Source organism: Symphalangus syndactylus, chromosome 1 (genome assembly GCF_028878055.3).
Source record: "Symphalangus syndactylus isolate Jambi chromosome 1, NHGRI_mSymSyn1-v2.1_pri, whole genome shotgun sequence".
NCBI classification, from domain to species: domain Eukaryota; kingdom Metazoa; phylum Chordata; class Mammalia; order Primates; family Hylobatidae; genus Symphalangus; species Symphalangus syndactylus.
The window spans coordinates 133,507,754-133,528,285 of NC_072423.2; the positions used below are offsets into that span (position 1 = coordinate 133,507,754).

A 20,532-nucleotide genomic window follows, 5' to 3' on the forward strand; every position below is an offset into this window, starting at 1 on the left:
AAATTTAGCATAGCTCTCTTGTTTAAACCTGTGGGGTTACTAATTTACATTACTAATGTTTTGGTTTTATTTATTTATTTATTTTTTCTTTTTGAGATGAGATTTCGCTCTGTCACCCAGGCTGGAGTGCAGTGGCAGGACCTCAGCTCACTGCAACCTCTGCCTCCCAGGTTCAAGTGATTCTCCTGTCTCAGCTTTTTGAGTAGCTGGGATTACAGGTGTCCACCACCATGCCCGGCTAATTTTTGTACTTTTAGTAGAGATGGGGTTTCACCATGTTGGCCAGGCTGGTCTCAAACTCAAGCTCAAGTGATCTGCCTGCCTCAGCCTCCCAAAGTGCGTGGGATTACAGGAGTGAGCCACCATGCCCGGCCCGGTTTTATTATTTATTTGGATTAGCAAATTACCTGATTTTCTCTAAAAGAAAATATGCATATTTTCTGACTCTGAAATATGACTTTTGTAACCATAGAGCAAATATTTCTTTACCTGCTAATTTTGTTTAATTTCACGAGCATGTATATTTTATTTTACAGTTTTGAAGGAGGCATGCACTTCATTCTGAACAAAGAAATACAAACCACAGCATGATAAATGGTACAATATTAACTGCCTTAAAATGATGTCAGTGTTGGAGGTGGAGTAGGGTTATAATTGTTTTTAAATGCAAATACAGTTAGGTTTTCTTTTTTTTTCTTTTCTTTTCTTTTTTTTTTTTTTTTTGAGACAAAGTCTTGCTCTGTCACCCAGGCTGGAGTGCAATGGTGCAATCTCTGCTCACTGCAACCTCCATCTCCTGGGTTCAAGCAATTCTCCTGCCTCAGCCTTCCGAGTAGCTGGGATTACAGGCACCCACCACCATGCCCGGCTAATTTTTGCCTTTGTAGTAGATACAGGGTCTCACCATGTTGGCCAGGCTGGTCTCAGACTCCTGACCTCAGATGATCCTCCCGCCTCGGCCTCCCAGAGTGCTGGGATTACAGGCATGAGCCACTGTGCCCAGCCAGGTTTTCAAGGAATTCAGCCTGGCTGTATTTGGGCCTTCCCCAGTTCACAGTCAACATGATGTTTTCTTTGGAAGTGCAAATGAATAACCCAGGGAGGTGGGTCTGAGAGCTTTCTGTGGGCAGTTCACTTTTACTTTCTTACAACTATTTCATTGGCAGCCAGACAGAGGAGGAATGAGGGACATCTTTCCTTGCATGGCCTCAGGTTTTCATGCTGCACAGGCTGCATTGTGCCTCCAACACAATCATGTGTTTTTCGTTAGCTGAGATGCTCAAAACAAAGTAGAGGTCAAACTTTAACTTGATTTGAAGACAAAGTGCAACTTATTCAGATGCTGTATGGGGAAAATAACCAGATTTGCTTATTTGGGGTCTGCTGTTAATCATATAGGTTCCTAGATCTTCACTCAGTTTAATTGTTCAGACACCACTCCCAAAGGAGACATCCTAGTGCTCAAATTGGTAAGCCTCGTCTGCAAGGTCTTTCAAAAAAATTCTGCTTAAGAGTCCAGCATTTCCTCTGCTGGTATTTGATAGGTCATCTCATTTAGATAGCCTAGGTCACCCAAAGTTCCTGATTTCCTCAAATTTGTCAAATAGACACTGTGCTTTTTAACTTTCAGAATCTGGTCGAGACAGTGGAGGTACAAGCTGGCATGGCAGGATCCACAAGCTGTGGCCCAATCTGAAGCCCAGCATTGGAGGATGCAGAGCAGGGGAAACCCTGCAGGCCATGGGGCCAGGACAAGGGCCTGGGACAAGCTTGGAGGCATTGACCAGGGTGTCCACCTAAATGGCATTCTTGATCATTCTGTTGACTCCATTAACAGAGTCACTGATAGAGCTATGAGAGGCTTAGTGAATATGGTATATAGTGAATATAGTGTAATAAACGTGTAGATTGTGGCTGGGCATGGTGGCTCATGTCTGTAATCCCAGCATTTTGGAAAGTCAATGCAGGAGGATTACTTGAGGCCAGGAGTTGGAGGCTAGAGTGAGCCATGATCCCACCACTGTACTCCAGCCTGGATGACAGAGCTAAACTCTGTCTCTTAAAAAAAAAATAAAAATGTAGATGGTAATTGCTATCCATTTTCAGCAATGAGAATCCCTTGAATGTTTACAAGGTACCAGGCCAAATTTTGAGACTTGCCATGTGGTAGTGTTCTTTGGATTTCTTGAACTCATACTGGTAAAGGCGTATCAGTCATTATCAGTTGTTATTCCATCTTTGTTTGAGAACTAAGTTTGGATTACATAACCTTTTGAAAAACCTAGATTTGTTCTGCTTTTATATTTTGTCCATGGAAAATCATTTCAGTTGTTTTTAGGCCTTGCTTTCTTCTGGGCTTGGCATTTCAGATTTGCTTCTAATCTGTGAATAACTAACCAAATTAATGGGCTGCTTTGAGCATCATTTTTAACTGGAGAGACGGAAATTCCATTATGCTTCAGGTCATAAGTCTTGTTGCCAAAAAGTTTCCCCAAGTGACAGCAGTTATGTATTTGAGATTTCTTGGTGAGTTTGGGTGTCCCAGAGTGACATGAGTAGGAAAATGAACACTTTAAGGCAAATCCTGAACTGATTCAGAGAGACTCCTCCAATCTTTTGAGGTTACTTGTCCTTATAGGAAGTGTGTGTGTGTGTGTGTGTGTGTGTGTGTGTGTGCTGTCTTCTGGAATTAGGGAAAATATAGTCATTGGTGTATTAGGTTCAATATTGAATAGAAGTTCCTCCCTCTGGTCACAAAATGAAATGGCCAACATTGCAGTTTTCAGGACAGTTAAACTCATAAACAAATTTCAAAATCTTTCATCTGAGATATTTTTATGAGTAGGCACAGGGTTTCTGAATGCATCATACAATTGGATCGAAGCCTGGAAAGTCACTCCGGTGTGTTTGAACAAACTAGCCCACGAGTACCATGTTTTTTACATTGGAACTTTCCTTTTCCTTTTAAAAGTGACCCAGCATCTATCTTATCCCTTTTTCACATTCTGGAATAGTTGAAGTAGATTTGTCACAAAGTCTTTTCAAAAACTTTACTTTTGTCCTTTTACAAGGCTAGAAAGCAATAAATCAAGAGGATAAATCCTGGATCTGCAACCCCAACTGGATAAAAAACTTTTGTAGCTTATAGAATTCTCTTTCTGTCACACACACAAACAGACACATATGCACAGTGGGTCAATTATGAGTGTTATTATTTATGGAGTTAACATTGTCAAATGGGCATATTGCATTATACTTATGACGCAGGTAATATATGCCTACATACATATCTTGTCTGCTTTAGTTAATCATATAGTGAGAGGAACTATGTTGCTATGAGAAGACAGAATTAGGTAAAATACAGTTAATCTGATGATTTCAAATGTTTTCGGAATGACTACAATTATTCAGTCATTAAACATTTGGATATTTCCTAGATGTCCCAGACTCTGTTCTAGGCTCTGGGAATATAAAGTTTTGTTTTTTTTTTTTTTTTAAAGCTATTTACCAGCTGGGCACAGTGGCTCATACCTGTAATCCCAGCACTTTGGGAGGTGGGTAGATCACCGGAGGTCAGGAGTTTGAGACCAGCCTGGCCATCATGGTGAAACCGTGTCTCTACTAAAAATGCAAAAATTAGCTGGGGGTGGTGGTGGGCACCTGTAATCCCAGCTACTTGGGAGGCTGAGGCAGGAGAATTGCTTGAACCTGGGAGACAGAGGTTGCAGTGAGCAGAGATTCCACCACTGCACTCCAGCCTGGGTGACAGAGAGAGACTCTGTTCAAAAAAAAAAAAAAAAAAAAAGCTGTAGGAGACAGTGCATATAAATTATGATTAATGAGACAAATGCTATAAGAAATTTTTGAGCAAAGGGAGTAAAGAGTTAAGCTAGCTAACGTGCATGGGAAAGTTTTCAGAGAAGGAAAGCATTTCATTTGAAACTTGAAGTATTAGTAGAACAAGCCTGGTTTAGAAAAGTGTCAAGTGCATTCCTGGAAGAGGTGCTACAGCACATCAGTAGGATTCAACTGGATCTGACTTCCTTTTTTTTTTTTTTTTGAGATGGAGTTTCGCTCTTGTTGCCCAGGCTGGAGTGCAGTGGCACCATCTCGACTCACTGCAACCTCCGCCTCCCGAGTTCAAGCGATTCTCCTGCTTCAGCCTCCCGAGTAGCTGGGATTACAGACATGCGCCACCACACCAGGCTATTTTTGTATTTTCAGTAGAGGTGGGATTTCTCCATGTTGGTCAAGCTGGTCTCGAACTCTTGACCTCAGGTGATCCACCCGCCTCAGCTTCCCAAATTGCTGGGGTTATAGGCATGAGCCACCGCTCCTGGCCCAGATCTGATTTCTAAGGTGAGCAAAATATAAATTAATTGAATTTTATGAGCTGAGCATTTGTATTTATTGAGCCAGTCTTGGAGTCACCTTAGACTCCTCTCTCTCTCACGTATAACATACCCAAGCTTTTGGCAAAAGCCCTTAGCAAATCTATCAACTCTGTGTTCAAAACATATCCCAAATCCAACCATTTCTCCCCACCTTAATGGCTACTAGCCTGGTTCAAGTCACCATCAATTCTCACCTGACTACTACAGAAACATCCTAATTGGTTGTGTTGGTTCTCTGTTGCTGTGTAACAAATTGCCACACACTTAATAGCTTAAAACCACACACATTTATTATCTCACTGTTCCCATGGATAAGGAGTCTGAAAATGGCTTAACCAGATACCCAGCTTACAGCCTCCACAATCTGTAATCAAGATGTAGGCTGGCTATATTCTCATCTGAGGGATTGACTAGGGAAGAATTTAACTCCAAGCTCATTCAAATTGTTGGTAAAGTCAATTATTTGTGGTTATATAACTGGAGACCCAGCTTCTCACTGGCTCTTGGCTGGGAGCTATCTGTAGGTCGTAGAGGTGTCTCATAGTTCCCTGACAAGTGGCCCTCTCCACAGCAATTCACACCGTGGTGGTTTGCGTCTTCAGCAGAATCACTCACACTCTGGTCGGCTAAGATGAAGTGTTATGTAATGTAACATATTCATGAGAATGACATCCATCATCTTTGCCATATTCTGTTCATTGGAAGCAAGTCACAGGTTCTGTCAGCACTCAAGGGAGCATATTACACAATGCATGAGTCATTGGAGGTCAACTAAGGCTGTGTCAACCAAATTGGTCTCCCAACTTCCACGCATGCTCTCCTACTGTTTATCTTCTATACAAAACCCAGAGTAATGTTTTTAAAATGTCAAACTTAACAGTGCCATTCCCTTGCTCACAACCTTCTAATGGCTTAAAAATCTAAAAGGCCCATAAAATCATATATGTGTGATCACTGGCTACCTCACTTGCAGTCACTCTGCTTATTCCTACCCAGTCCCATGGGAATCCTTGCTGTTCTGGAAATAGGCCAAGCACATGTATGTCTTTGCATTTACTATTTTCTCTGCCTCAAACACTCTATTCCAGTAGATCTTTAAGACTTGAACTCTCTCTTCATTTAGGTGTCTGCTCAAATGTCACTTCCTCAGAAACTACTACTTTTAACCCTCCAATCTAAGATAGCCCTTCCAGGATGATCCACACCTTTCCTTTGCCTCATTTTCTTTCTGTCCTTTGTCTTTCTGTGTATTTTAGAATGTACTCATTCACTTATTTATTAACTGTCTCTCCCACTGGAATTCAAGCTTCATGAGGACAGGGACCCAGTCTGTCTTATTCACTGTAATTTTCCCAGTGCCTATAAAATTGCCTGGCATATAGAAGACACTTATTTTTTTGAGATGGAGTTTTGCTCTTGTTGCCCAGGCTAGAGTGCAATGGCACAGTCTCGGCTCACCGCAAGCCCACCTCCCAGGTTCAAGCAATTCTCCTGCCTCAGCCTCCCAAGTAGCTGGGATTACAGAATGCACCACCACGCCTGGCTAATTTTTTTTTGTATTTTTAGTAGAGACAAGGTTTCTCCATGTTGGTCAGGCTGGTCTCGAACTCCTGCGCTCCAGTAATCCGCCCGCCTCAGCCTCCCAAAGTGCTGGGATTACAGGCATGAGCCACGGGGCCTGGCCCTTTTCCCTTTTTTTTTTTTTTTTTTTTTTCTGAGCTGTAGTCTCACTTTGTTGCTTAGGCTGGAGTACAGTGGCACGACCTTGGCTCACTGCAACCTCTGCCTCCTGAGTTCAAGCGATTCTCTCACCTCAGCCTCCTGAGTAGCTGGGATTACAGGCAACCACCACCACACTCGGCTAATTTTTCTATTTTTAGTAGAGATAGGGATTTACCATGTTGGTCAGGCTGGTTTCAAACCCCTGACCTCAAGTGATCCACCCACCTCGGCATCCCAAAGTGCTGGAATTACAGGCATGAGCCACCACGCCTGGCCTAGAAGACATGTAATTTCTTGTGATAATAAATAATGAAAAAATTGAGACACAAAACTTTTAAAAATATTTTATTGTCACTGATGATATGTTCAATTTTTCTTTTCTATTTTTTTAAATTTTTATTTTATTTATTTATTTTTTTGAGACGGAGTTTCGCTTTTGTTGCCTGGGCTGCAGTGCAATGGCACAATCTCGGCTCACCACAACCTCCGTCTCCCAGGTTCAAGCGATTCTCCTGCCTCAGCCTCCCAAGTAGCTGGGATTACAGGCACGTGCCACCGTGCCCGGCTAATTTTGTGTCTTTAGTAGAGATGGGGTTTCTCCATATTGGTCAGGCTGGTCTCGAACTCCTGACCTCAGGTGATCCACCAGCCTTCAGCCTCCCAAAGAGCTGGGATTACAGGCATGAGCCACTGCACCCAGCCTTTTATTTTTTTTTCTTTAAGAGATGAAGTCTCACTATGTTGCCCAGGCTGGTTTCAAACTCCTGAGCCCAAGTGATCCTCCCACCTTGGCCTCCCAAACTGCTAGGATTATAGGCGTGAGCCACCACACCTGGCAAATTTTTCAAGTAAGCAGTGAATAAATCCTAAACCGTATCCTTCTGAAATCTTACTCATGATTTTTTTTTTTTTTTTTGGTAGAGTGAAGAACAGTCAGTATCTCAAATGAAATTTAAAGTCATATGTACAATCTCAGAATAGTTAATATTTCTTGGTCATCAAATGATCAAAATTAGCATTGTGGGAAAGCCTGACATTAACACAAAAGAAGGCAGTTATGGAGGAAGAGAAACAAAAGATACAATACATATAGAAAACAAACAGCAAAATGGCAGTTGTAAATCCTTCCTTATCAGCAATTACATTAAATGTGTATAATTGAACACTTCACTTAATAGGTAGAGATTGGTAGAATGGATTTTTTTTTTTTTTTTTTTTTTTTTAGACCGAGTCTCGCTCTGTCATCACCCCGGCTAATTTTTGTATTTTTAGTAGAGATGGGGTTTCACCATGTTGGCCAGACTGGTCTCAAACTCCTGACCTTAAGTGATCTGCCCACCTCAGCCTCCCAAAGCACTGTGGTTACAGGCATGAGCCACCAGGCCTAGCCCCTACTTTTATTTATTTATTTATTTATTGAGACAGAGTTTTGCTCTTATTGCCTAGGCTAGAGTGCACTAGCGCAATCTCAGCTCACTGCAACCTATGCCTCCCAGGTTCAAGTGATTCTCCTGCCTCAGCCTCCTGAGTAGCTGGGATTACAGGTGCATGCCATCATGCCCAGCTAATTTTTTGTATTTTTAGTAGTGATAGGGTTTCATCGTGTTGGCCAGGCTGGTCTTGAACTCCTGACCTCAGGTGATCCACCCACCTCAGCCTCCCAAAGTACACGGATTACAGGTGTGAGCCACCATGCTGGCCTCTATTTTTTTTTTTTTAAGATGGAGTCTTGCTATATTGCCCAGGCTGGTCTCAAACTCCTAGCCTCAAGCAATTCTCCAGCCTTGGCCTCCAAGTGCTAGGATCACATTTGTGAGCCACTGTGCCTAGCCCCCACTTTCCATAATGGGTAGAACAACTGGATAAAAGATGGCCAAGGAAATAGAAGATATTAACAATACTATAAATCAACTTGACATGAAAGACATCTATAGAATATCCAACATTCATTCAGCCAGGCATGGGGGTTCATACCTATAGTACCAACACTTTGGGAGGCCAATGTTGGACGATTGCTTGAAGCCAGGAGTTTGAGACAGCCCGGGCAACATAGTAAGAACCTATCTCTACAAATATAATAATAGTAGTAATAACACCCAACATTCTAAGATATTCAAAGGTGTCTATAAAATACATGTTCGGTCAGGTGTGGTAGCTCATGCTTGTAATCCCAGCACTTTGGGAGGCCAAGGTGGACAGATCGCTTGAGTCCAGAAGTTTGAGATTAGCCTGGACAATTATAAATACAATAATTAGCCAGGCGTGGTGGTGAGTGCCTGTAGTCCCAGCTACTCGGGAGGCTAAGGTGGGAAGATTGCTTGAGCCTGGGAGGCAGAGGTTGCAGTGAACCAAGATTGTGTCACTGCACTCCAGCCTGGGTGACAGAGTGAGACCCTGTCTTAAAAAAAAAAAAGTAATAAAATAAATTGAAATAAATTAAAAAATACACATTCTTCTCAAGTGAACATGGAATATTCTCCAGGATAATCCATATGTTAGGCCATAAAAAAAACACTCAGAAAACTTTAAAAGACTATAATAATACACTGTATGTTCTCTGACCACAGTAAAATAAAATTAGAAATAATAGTAAAAGAAATTTCAGGAAATTCACACGTATTGGAAATTGAACAACACAATTCTTTTTTTTTTTTTTTTTTTTTTTTTTTTTGGTGTTGAGACAGTTTTGCTCTTGTTGCCCAGCCTGGAGTACAATGGCATGATCTCAGCCCACTGCAACCTTCGCCTCCCAAGTTCAAGCGATTCTCCTGCCTCAGCCTACCAAGTAGCTGGGACTACAATGCGCAGGCCACAATGACTTGCTAATTTTTGTATTTTTAGTAGAGACAGGATTTCACCATGTCGGCCAGGCTGACCTCAGGTGATTCACCAACATTGGCCTCCCAAAGTGCTGGGATTACAGGCGTGAGCCACTGCGTTTGGCCTGAACAACACATTTCTAAATAACTAACGGGTCAAAGAAGAAATCACATAGAAAATTAGAAATACTTTGAGATGAATGAAAATTAAAAAAACTACAACCTACCTTAAATTCAATGCAGTTAAATTGGTGCTTACAGGGGAATTTATTGCTCTAAATGCCTATACTTTAAAAAGAGTAAAGGTCAAAAATCAATAACCTAACTTTTGTCCCTAAGGAAATAGAAAAAGAAGAGCAAACTAAACCCAAATCAAGCAAACACAAGGAAGAAGATGATAACTATTATAGCAGAAATAAACAAAATAGAAAATAGACAAGATCAAGTGCATTCAGGGTGGTATGGCCGTAGAAACAAAATAGGAAATAGGAAATAGAATAAAAATGAAGAAAATCAGCAAAACTAAAAGTTGGTTGTTTGAAAAGATAATCAAAATGACAACAGTTAGCTAGGCTGACAAAAAAAGAAATGAAAGAAGACCCAAAGTACTAAAACCAGGTATGAAAGAGATGACAGAATATGATGAACAATTACATGCCGACAAATAAGATAACCTACATGAAAGGGGCACATTCCTAAGAAGATCCAAACTATCAAACTGCTTAAAAAACAGACAACCTGAATAGAACTATAGCAAGTAGAAAGGTTGATGAATCATTAAAAAACCTTTCTTTTTTTTTTTTTAAATTTTTGAGATAGAATCTCGCTCTGTCGCCCAGGCTGGAGTGCAGTGGTGCAATCTCGGCTCACTGCAACCTCCGCCTCCTGCGTTCAAGCTATTCTCCTGTCTCAGCGTCCTGAGTAGCTGGGACTACAGGCACCCGCCACCACGCCCGGCTAATTTTTGTATTTTTAGTAGAGATGAGGTTTTGCTGTGTTGGCCAGGGTGGTCTCCAACTCCTGACCTCCGGTGATCCACCCGCCTTGGTCTCCCAAAGTGCTGGGATTACAGGCGTGAGCCACCGCACCCGGCCAAAACTTTTCTATAAATAAAAGCCCAGAACCAGATGACTTCACTAGAGAATTCTACCAAGTATTAAAGAGGAATGAACACCAATCCTTCACAAAACCTTCTGAAAACATGAGAAGGGAACACTTTTCTACTAATTTGTGAGACCAATATTAGCCTGATACCAAGTACTAGCATACTAGCAAACTGCATACGAAAAGGATTATGCTGGCCGGGAGCGGTGACTCACGCCTGTAATCCCAGCACTTTGGGAGTCCGAGGCAGGCAGATCACAAGGTCAGGAGATTGAGACCATCCTGGCTAACACGGTGAAACCCAGTTTCCACTAAAAATACAAAAAAATTAGCCAGGCGTGGTGGCGGGCGCCTGCAGTCCCAGCTACTCGGAAGGCAGACGCAGGAGAATGGCGTGAACCTGGGAGGCGCAGCTTGCAGTGAGCCGAGACCACGCCACTGCACTGCAGCCTGGGCGACACAGCGAGACTCCATCTCAAAAAAAAAGAAAGAAAACAAAAGAAGATTATGCACCATAGCTAAGTGAGGTTTATCCCAGGAATGTAAGATTGGTTTGATGTACAAAATAAATGAATATAATGTACCATATTAATAGAATAAAAACCAAAATCATATGATCGTCTCAGTAGATGCAGAAAAGCATTTGACAAAATCCAACACTCTTTCTGAATAAAAACACTCAACACAAATAGAAAAATAACTTCCTTGGGGAACATCACACGCCGGGGCCTGTTGTAGGGTGTGAAGAGGGGGGAGAGATAGCATTTGGAGATACACATAATGTTAAATGACGAGTTACTGGGTTCAGCACACCAACATGGCACATGGATACATATGTAACTAACCTGCACGTTGTGCACATGTACCCTAAAACTTAAAGTATAATAAAAAAAAAAGAGAAGAAAAATAACTTCCTCAATCTGATAAAGGTCATCAACAAAAATCACATGGCTACCACCATACTTAATGGTGGAGGACTAAATGCTTTCCCCCGAAGATGAGGAACAAGAAAAGGATGTCCATTCCTGCCATTTCTTTCTTTCTTTTTTTTTTTTTTTTTTTTTTTGAGACGGAGTTTCACTCTTGTTGCCCAGGCTGGAGTGCAATGGCACGAACTCAGCTCACTGCAACCTCTGCCTCCTAGGTTAAAGCAATTCTCCTGCCTCAGCCTCCAGGGTAGCTGAGATTACAGGCTCCCACCACTATGCCCAGATAATTTTTACATTTTTAGTAGAGCTGGAATTTCACCATGTTGGCCAGGCTGGTCTCGAACTCCTGACCTCAAGTGATCTGCCCGCCTTGGCCTACCAAAGTGCTGGGATTATAGGCATGAGCCACCTCACCCGGCCAAATTTTTCACTTTTTGTAGAGATGATGTCTCACTGTGTTTCTCAGGCTGGTCTCAAACTCTTGAACTCCAGTGATCCTCCTGCCTTGGCCTTTCAAAGTACTAATACTATTTCAACATGTTTTGTAATTTTTTTAGCAACAAAGTCTCACTCTCTCACCCAGGCTAGAGTGCAGTGGCACAATCATAGCTCACTGCAGCTTGGAACTCCTGGGCTCAAGCAATCCTCCTGCCTCAGCCTCCCAAAGAGGAGTGTGCCATCATGCCCAGCTAACCTTTTAAATTTTTGTAGTGATGAGGTTCTCACTGTGTTGCCCAGGCTGGTCTTAAATTCCTGGCCTCAAATGATTCTCCTACCATGGCCTCCCAAAGTACTGGGATTACAGGTGTGAGCCACTGTACCTGGTAAGAGTATATATTTTGCACTTCTTTTGTTTAGTTTATTCCTAAACATTTTATTCTTTTTATGCTGAATGAAATTATTTTCTAAGTTTCATTTTCAGATTGCTAGTGTATAGAAAAACAATTGATTTTTATATATTGATCTTGTATCCTACGAACTTGCTGAACTCATTTATTAGCCCTAACAGTTTTTTGTGGATTCTCTAGAATTCTCTGTATTTCATGTATGTATGTATGTAAATAGGAATAGTTTTAGCCTTTCCTTTACAATCTGGCAATCTCGGCGCCTTTTAGCTCTTTTTCAAAAAAATTTTTTTTGGAGACAGGGTCTTGCTTTGTCACCCAGGCTAGAGTGCAGTGACACAATCATGGCTTACTGCAGCCTCGACTTCCCAGACTCAAGTCATCCTCCCACCTCAGCCTCCCAAAGTGCTGGGATTACAGGTGTGAGCCACTGTGCCCAGCTCATTCTTACCATTTCTATGTACCGTTGTCCTAGATATTCTAACCAGGGTGATTAGGCAGGAAAAATAACTAAAAGGGCAGCCAGGTCCAGTGGCTGGCACCCGTAATCTCAGCACTTTGGGAGGCTAAGGCAGGTAGATCACTTGAGGTCAGGAGTGGGAGAACAGCCTGGACAACATGGCAAAAACCCCATCTCTTCAAAAAATACAAAAATTAGCCAGTCGTGGTGGTGTGTGCCTGTAGTCCCAGGCACCCAGATTGCCAGATTGTTAAGGAAGGGCTAAACTTATTTATATTTGCATACATACATATATGAAATATGGAGAATTCTAGAGAATCCACAAAAAACTGTTAGGGCTAATAAATGAGTTCAGCAAGTTCGTAGGATACAAGATCAATATATAAAAATCAATTGTTTTTCTATACACTAGCAATCTGAAAATGAAACTTAGAAAATAATTTCATTCAGCATAAAAAGAATAAAATGTTTAGGCATAAACTAAACAAAAGAAGTGCAAAACATATACTCTTACCAGGTACAGTGGCTCACACCTGTAATCCCAGTACTTTGGGAGGCCAAGGTAGAAAAATCATTTGAGGCCAGGAGTTTAAGACCAGCCTGGGCAACATAGTGAGAACCTCATCATTACAAAAAATTAAAAATTTAGCTGGGCATGATGGCATACTCCTCTAGTCCCAGCTACTTGGGAGGCTGAGGCAGGAGGATTGCTTGAGCACAAGAGTTCCAAGCTGCAGTGAGCTATGATTGTGCCACTGCACTCTAGCCTGGGTGAGAGAGTGAGACTCTGTTGCTAAAAAAATTACAAAACATGTTGAAACAGTACTAGTACTTTGAAAGGCCAAGGCAGGAGGATCACTTGAGTTGAGGAGTTTGAGACCAGCCTGAGAAACATAGTGAGACATCATCTCTACAAAAAGTGAAAAATTTGGCCGGGTGAGGTAGCTCATGCTTATAATCCTGGCACTTTGGTAGGCCAAGGCGGGCAGATCACCTGAGGTCAAGAGTTCGAGACCAGCCTGGCCAACATGGTGAAACTCTGTCTCTAATAAAAATACAAAAATTGTCTGGGCGTGGTGGCACACACCTGTAATTCCAGCTACTCGGGAGGCTGAGGCAGGAGAATCGCTTGAACTTGGGAGGCAGAGGTTCCGGTGAGCCAAGATCACACCACTGCACTCCAGCCTGGGTGACAGAGTGAGACTCTGTCTCAAATAAATAAATAGTGAAAAATTAGCGAGGCATGATGGTGCATGCCTGTGGTCCCAGCTACTCAGGAGGCTGAGGTGGGAGGATCAGTTGAGCCTGGGTGATCAAGTCTGTAGTGAGCTGTAATTGTGCCACTGCATGCCAGTCTGGGTGACAGAGGTACATCCTGTCTGAAAACAAACAAACAAATGAAAAAACCAAACACATGTTGAAATAGACTAAAGAAGACTTAAATGAATGGAAAAACATCTCATGTTCATGGATCAGAAGACTTAATTTTGTTAAATATTGTAAAATATTGTTAAAAAAGCAGTATTTCCTAAAATGATCTAAAGATTTAATTTGATCCCTATCAAATTCCCAGCTAGCTTCTTTGCAGATATTGACAAAGTGATGCTGAAATTCACATGGAAATCCAAAAGGAAACCAAAATAGTGAAAACAATCTTGAAAGGGAACAAACTTAGAGGACTCATATGTTTTGATTTTAAAAGTCACTACAGGCCAGGTGCGGTGGCTTATTCCGGTAATCCCAGCACTTTGGAAGGCTGAGGAGGGCGGATCATGAGGTCAAGAGTTCGAGACCAGCCTGGCCAACATGGTGAAACCCCGTCTCTACTAAGAATACAAAAATTAGCCAAGCATGGTGACAGGCACCTGTAATTCCAGCTACTCAGGAGGCTGAGGCAGGAGAATTGCTTGAACCCAGGAGGCGGAGGTTGCGGTGAGTGGAGATCACGCCACTGCACTCCAGCCTGGGTGACAGAGCGAGACTCCATCTCAAAAAAAAAAAAAAAAAAAAAGGATGAAATAGTAATACATGCTATAACATGAACAAATATTAAAAACATTATGGTAAGTGAAAGAAGGCACACACCAAATGCCACATATTTGATGATTTTGTTTATATGAAATTTCCAGGCCGGCCACAGTGGCTCACGCCTGTAATCCCAGCACTTTGGAAGGCCAAGGCAGGTGGATCACCTGAGGTTGGGTGTTCGAGACCAGCCTGGCCAACATGGTGAAACTCTGTCTCTACTAAAAATACAAAAATTAACCGGATGTGGTGGCAGGCGCCTATAATCCCAGCTACTCAGGAGGCTTAGGCAGGAGAATCTCTTGAACCTGGGAAGCGCAGGTTGCAGTGAGCTGAGATCACGCTATTGCACTTCAGCCTGCGCAACAAGGGCCAAACCTTGTTTCAAAAAAAAAAAAAAGAAAAGAAAAGAAATTTCCAGAATATAGAGACAGAAAAGAGATTATTGGTTTCCAGGAGCTAGAAGGAGGAAAAGATGGAGAGTTACTGCTAATAGCAAAACACATGATTTCCTAAGGGTGATAAATATATATATATATATATTTTTTTTTTTTTTTTTCCATTGTTGTTGTTACAGAAGAGAGTGTGAACACAGTTTACCACTGCCAAAGATTATGCAGTTGAGTTCTCCACATTTGGGGAAATTGCAGGGATCAGCACATCCAGAGTGCAACGGATAAGCCTCACCCTGGGATAACCACCTTTGAGATGATGGTATTTCACCTCCTAGGTAAGTATGAAAGTATTCTTGAATTAATTAGTGGTGTAGATTGCATAACCTTGTGAACTTACCGCAAATCCTGAGCTATATATTTTAAAAGGATGGATTCTATGGTGTGTAAATTATATTTCAATTTTTAAGGAAGAATTTACAAAATTTATGAAGAAGTAGGTTGTAAGGAGTTACTTAAGCAAGAATATCTTTCTGGCTGGAGAGACATGGCTCTTCATGGAGTCTACAGACAGGGTAGGAAACCCAATCCACTTCCCTTCCCTAATAGGTAGGTTCTGCTCTTCACTTTATCCAAATGTCCCCCACTCTTTTTTTTTTTTTGAGATGGAATTTCACCCTTGTTGCCCAGGCTGGAGAGCAGTGGTGCGATCTCGGCTCACTGCAACCTCCACCTCCCGGGTTCAAGCGATTCTCCTGCCTCAGCCCCCTGAGTAGCTGGGATTATAGGTGTGCGCCACCATGCCCGGCTAATTTTTGTATTTTTAGTAGAAACAGGGTTTCATCATGTTTGCCAGGCTGGTCTTGAACTCCTGACCTCAGGTGATCTGCCCACCTCGGCCTCCCAAAGTGCTGGGATTTACAGGCATGAGCCACTGTGCCCAGCCTCTTCCTCCATTTTCTTTCCATTCTCTCCCCTGCCTTGTTTCCCCTCTCAACTCATTCCTTGATCACTTATGTTTTCCTTTTCCTTTTTATGTCTTCTCATCCCTCTATCCAGGTCTCTACTTTCCACCCCTGCCTCCTGCTTCTTCCTTCTCCCTTCCTATTTGCTCCCTTCTCTAACTCGTCACAAAATGGAAATAAATAATATTTTAAAGCATTTTTGTAAGAATTATGTGCTTTTTTGTTTGCTTAGGTGGAAAAGGACACGATTTTGATGTTTAATGTTTCTTTAAGCTAAAACAACTCTAAATTAATGACATAGTTGGTTTTGCTTTAGTGAATGTAATCAGCAATTTTTAAAAAAGAAAGATTATCCACCCATGCTATATGACTAGTTAGAAATAAATAATTGAGAGAAAATACTTTCATGAACATTATAAAGTGATTTGTAAATATGAGCAGACACTACGGATAAACACTGATAATATCTAGTGTGGTGGTGTTCACTGATAGCTCTTAATTATTATTTGGCTGTTCTATGTGTAGACATGTCTGAGTCAACCATTTAGGCTACAAATTGAAAACCTCTAACCCAGACAGTTTCGTCTGAAATATAAACATGATTATATTTTTTTCCCCCAGGAACATCCTTTTTGAACTAAAAAAAAAAAAAAAAAAAAGAAACCCAACATGGGTTGTAAGTTCTTCTCTCATGAAGCCATCTACAGAATGGCCAATTATTCTCTGTCGTTGATCTGGAAGAGCGAGTAAGTACAAAAAGAATACCATTAACCACAAAGTTGTCATCTTCTTCAAATAAAATTCTGATCTCTGGCTTGAATGCTGATTTACTGTTTACTTGTGCGAATAGGTCAAGAGAAATAACTTTTTTCTTAACAGTCATTTTATAAGAAAAGCATATTTCATTTGTTGACAAAATGTTAAGAAAATGAACTGGTTAAGTCTCATTGGTCGTCATGATTGAAATTCTAGCACCCAAAGTGGTAGTGTCAGAGCAATGAGACACCCAGATAATGGTCTCAGAAGACTTCCCAAACAATGGGGCTGATTCATTAGAAGGGGGAAGGGGGAGAAAAGGCCATCTCAGTCTGTTCCTAAGAGGCCATCTATCCTGTCTTGAAGCAGACAAAGTGCTTTACTATGGGGCCTACTTTGGTATATTGGTACAACTATTATTGAATGTTAGAATTATTTTTAGATACTAAGTTTTAAGCACTCTCAGGACAGCTAAAGAAGGTGGATTCTCATCCATAGCGTTTCTGCTACTGACTGACTCTAGCAGTCAGCCGACTGACACCTTTAAGATCCATCTAGTATGGTTTGAAGAGCTTGGTATTTGTCTTTCTTATGCTACACAAAGACTCTGTGTCTGGGTCTGTCAACTGTGCAGCAAAAATGAGTTTCCACTTTTTGCTGAGCACACAACTAGACTATTTTTCTAAACTTGCCTTGTAGTTAGTTGTGGCCACACAACTGAATTCTGATCTATGGAACAAATTCTGATCTATAGAACAAAATAATGATCTATGACATTATTTTAACAAATACGTAAGTCTCTTTTCTGCTCTGTTTCCCCCTTTACTGGCTAGATGCTGATGACAGTGAGGATTTGAGGAAAGGAGAGCTACATAATAAACTTAACATAAGGGGGCCTGATACAGAGAGGGTCCACCATCCCTCAGCAACAACAACCTCTTAGGTGAGCAAGAAATACACTGTTACTATGTTTTAGTACTATATATTTTGAGGTCTATTTATTACAGCTGTTAGTACCAGCCTATGTCGCAGTGCATTAGGATTGCTATAACGAATTACCATAGACTGGGTGGTTTATAAACAACAAAAATTTATTTTTCATATTTCTGGAGGTTGGGATTCCAAGATCAAGATGCTGGCAAATTCAGTGTCTGTTGACAGCCTGCTTTCTGGCTCGTAGAATTTGGTTATTTCCCTGTAAGTTCACATGGTGCAAGGGGCAAGGGAGCTTTCTCCGGCCTCTTTTATAAGGATCCCCTCCATGAGGGCGCTTCATGACCTAATCACCTCTCAAAGTCCTCATATCCTAATATCCATCATCTTGGGGGTCAGGATTTCAACATATTAATTGGGAGAGGAGCTGGGCATGGTCGCTCACGCCTGTAATCCCGGCACTTTGGGAGGCTGAGGCAGGTGGATCACCTGAGGTCAAGAGTTTGAGACCAGCCTGGGTAACATCGTGAAACCTTATCTCTACTAAAAATACAAAAATTAGCCGGGCGTGGTGGCAGGCGCCTGTATTTCCAGCTACTAGGGAGGCTGAGACAGAAGAATGGCTTGAACCTGGGAGGTGAAGGTTGCAGTGAGCTAAGATCACACCACTGCACTCCAGCCTGGGTGACAGTGTAAGACTCCATCTCAAAAAAATAAAAAAATTGGGAGACGAGTGCATAAACATTCAGGCCATAGCACCCTAACTACTAACTGATTGGAATGGCTAGTAATTGAAGTATTGCAATTAAAAGAAGCAGTGCCAACAGATGTGCCTTCACAGAAGGCATGGTAAATATGCCTTCGAAATATAACTCTTTTACCTTCTTTTGTTTCTTTCTTTCTTTCTTTTTTTTTTTTTTTCTGAGACAGAGTTTCACTCTTGTTGGCCAGGCTGGAGTGCAATGGTACAATCTCAGCTCACTGCAACCTCCACCTCCTGGGTTCAAGTGATTCTCCTGCCTCAGCCTCCCAAGAAGCTAGGATTACAGGCGCCTCCCACCTCGCCTGGCTAATTTTTGTATTTTTAGTAGAGATGGGGGTTTCACTATATTGGTCAGGCTGGTCTCAAACTCCTGACCTCAGGTGATCTGCCTGCCTCAGCCTCCCAAAGTGCTGGGATTACAGGTGTCAGCCACCGTGCCCGGCCTGTATTTGTACTTTCTAAGTTTTTGTGATACCAACTTATATATACTAGGCAGAGTGCACAAAAAATAATAGATTAAAATGAGGACATTTTTATCCCTCTTGATTTCCTTTAGTAGTTGTTGTTGTATTTATTTTTTTACTCCAGGACAGTCCACCAAGTTGTTGTTTTATTAAAGACAGGGCCTCAGGCTAGGCGTGGTGGCTTATGCCTATAATCCCAGAACTTTGGGAGGCCAAGGCTGGTGGATCACCTGAGGTCGGGAGTTTGAGACCAGCCTGGCCAACATGATGAAACCCTGTCTCTACTAAAAATACAAAAATTAGCCTGGCGTGGTGGTGGGCACCTGTAATCCCAGCTACTCAGTAGGCTGAGGCAGGAGGATCACTTGAACTCAGGAGGCGGAGCTTGCAGTGAGTGGAGGTTGTACCATTGCACTCCAGCCTGGGTGACAGAGTGAGACTCTGTCTCAAAATAAAAAATAAAAAATAAATAAATAAATAAAGGCAGGGCCTTACTATGTTGCCCAGGCTGGTCTTGAACTCCTGGGCTCAAGTGATTCTCCTGCCTTGGTCTCTCAAAGTGCTGGGATTACAGGTGTAAGCCACTGCACCTGATCCCCTCATAATTTTCTAATTTTATTTGGAAGTTCCGGGGACCTTCCTGGGAAACAGATTCTGAGATTCTGAGATTTTTGTGCAGAAGGTTAACTGCGGTGCGCTTTCAGGATCAGCACTTGTGAAGAGTAAAAAAAACAGAACCAGGCAAAAGCAGAAGTTGAACTCCTATGCAATTGCAAAAAAGGTGTCTGCTGATCCTACAGAGAGCTCTGCAGCTGTGATAGCCCTTCGAAGTTGTTCCAAATGGAGGCAAAGTGTCTGGGCCATTTTGGATGCTGGCTGTCCCCAGGCGGGAGTGTAACCTTTTTTTTTTTTTTTTTTAAGATGGAGTCTTGCTTTTGTCACCAGGCTGGAGTGCAAAGGCGTGATTTTGGCTCACTGCAACCTCCACCTCCTGGGTTCAAGTGATTCTCCTGCCTCAGCCTCCCGAGTAGCTGGGATTACAGGCATATGCCACCACACCCAGCTAATTTTTGTGTTTTTAGTAGAGATGAGGTTTCACCATGTTGTCCAGGCTGGTCTCGAACTCCTGACCTTGGTTGATCCACCCGCCTCGGCCTCCCAAAGTGCTGGGATTACAGGCGTGAGCCATCGCGCCCGGCCGAGGAGTATAACTTTGGGCTAGATAACTTCTTTCAGCCCAGGGCAATTCTTTGAGAGAAACTGAGTTGTGAGCCATCAGCAGGCAATACCCAGCAGCTGGAGGAGTGAGTTCCTTGATCCAAAAGGGATCTGGTAGGAACATAACATACACTGTATGCATATTAGATGGACTGTATTATTTTGTTACAAAAAGAATAATAACAGGATAGAAATAAACAGAGGGAGAAATTCAAGTAAGAAGGAAAGAGAAAAAAAGCATAAATCAGTATTTGAGGAAAAGGGAAAATATAGAAGAAACTGAAAAATAATTAAGTAACACTAAAATATAAAATTATCTGTCATAAACAATCGTTTCACAACACAGTGCATTCTAGTTGAAAACAGGCATTAAAATTGCCAAGGTCACTTGGTACATCAGAATTAGAGTTATAGAAAACACCTGTGAATCATGTTCGGAGGCTTGGGCTGTAACCTTCAAAGCACATTAAAATGATTGGAAATGCATTCTGTTAAACGATTTACCAGCAGAGGTCATTGAGTCAGAAGAACACTTTCAGAGCATGAAGAGGCAGTATGATGAATATTGATGCTGTGAGTAAAGGAATTTAGGTTTAGCAACTTTGAGTCTTGGCTTATCTATGAATTGCTGACTTTTAATTGTCCCCTAGGAAATTCAAAATTTATGTATATCTGGCTTTGGAATCCATTGTGAGAATATTTTGTTTGCCTACTGGCCATCACACTTTGAGTTCCACCAGAAG

General features: G+C 41.8%; 2 long non-coding RNA genes and 1 other non-coding gene across 3 annotated transcripts in view; 2 read left to right on the forward strand and 1 right to left on the reverse strand.

Moving 5' to 3' along the window:
- Positions 1-15,091, forward strand: part of LOC134736322 (uncharacterized) — a 149,338-nt gene extending 134,247 nt beyond the window's left edge. Inside the window, exon 6 of the long non-coding RNA XR_010120282.1 lies at positions 14,876-15,091. This is a non-coding gene — a long non-coding RNA (uncharacterized lncRNA). The remainder of the gene's footprint in view (positions 1-14,875) is intronic.
- Positions 14,873-15,036, reverse strand: LOC129461768 (U1 spliceosomal RNA). The gene has a single exon (XR_008650689.1). It is a non-coding gene; the product is annotated as a U1 spliceosomal RNA (small nuclear RNA).
- Positions 15,092-16,121: 1,030 nt separating the features above from the next.
- LOC134732190 (uncharacterized) lies at positions 16,122-17,394 on the forward strand. The gene is made up of 2 exons (XR_010115078.1): positions 16,122-16,401; positions 17,245-17,394. It is a non-coding gene; the product is annotated as an uncharacterized lncRNA (long non-coding RNA).
- The last annotated feature ends 3,138 nt before the right edge of the window (positions 17,395-20,532 follow it).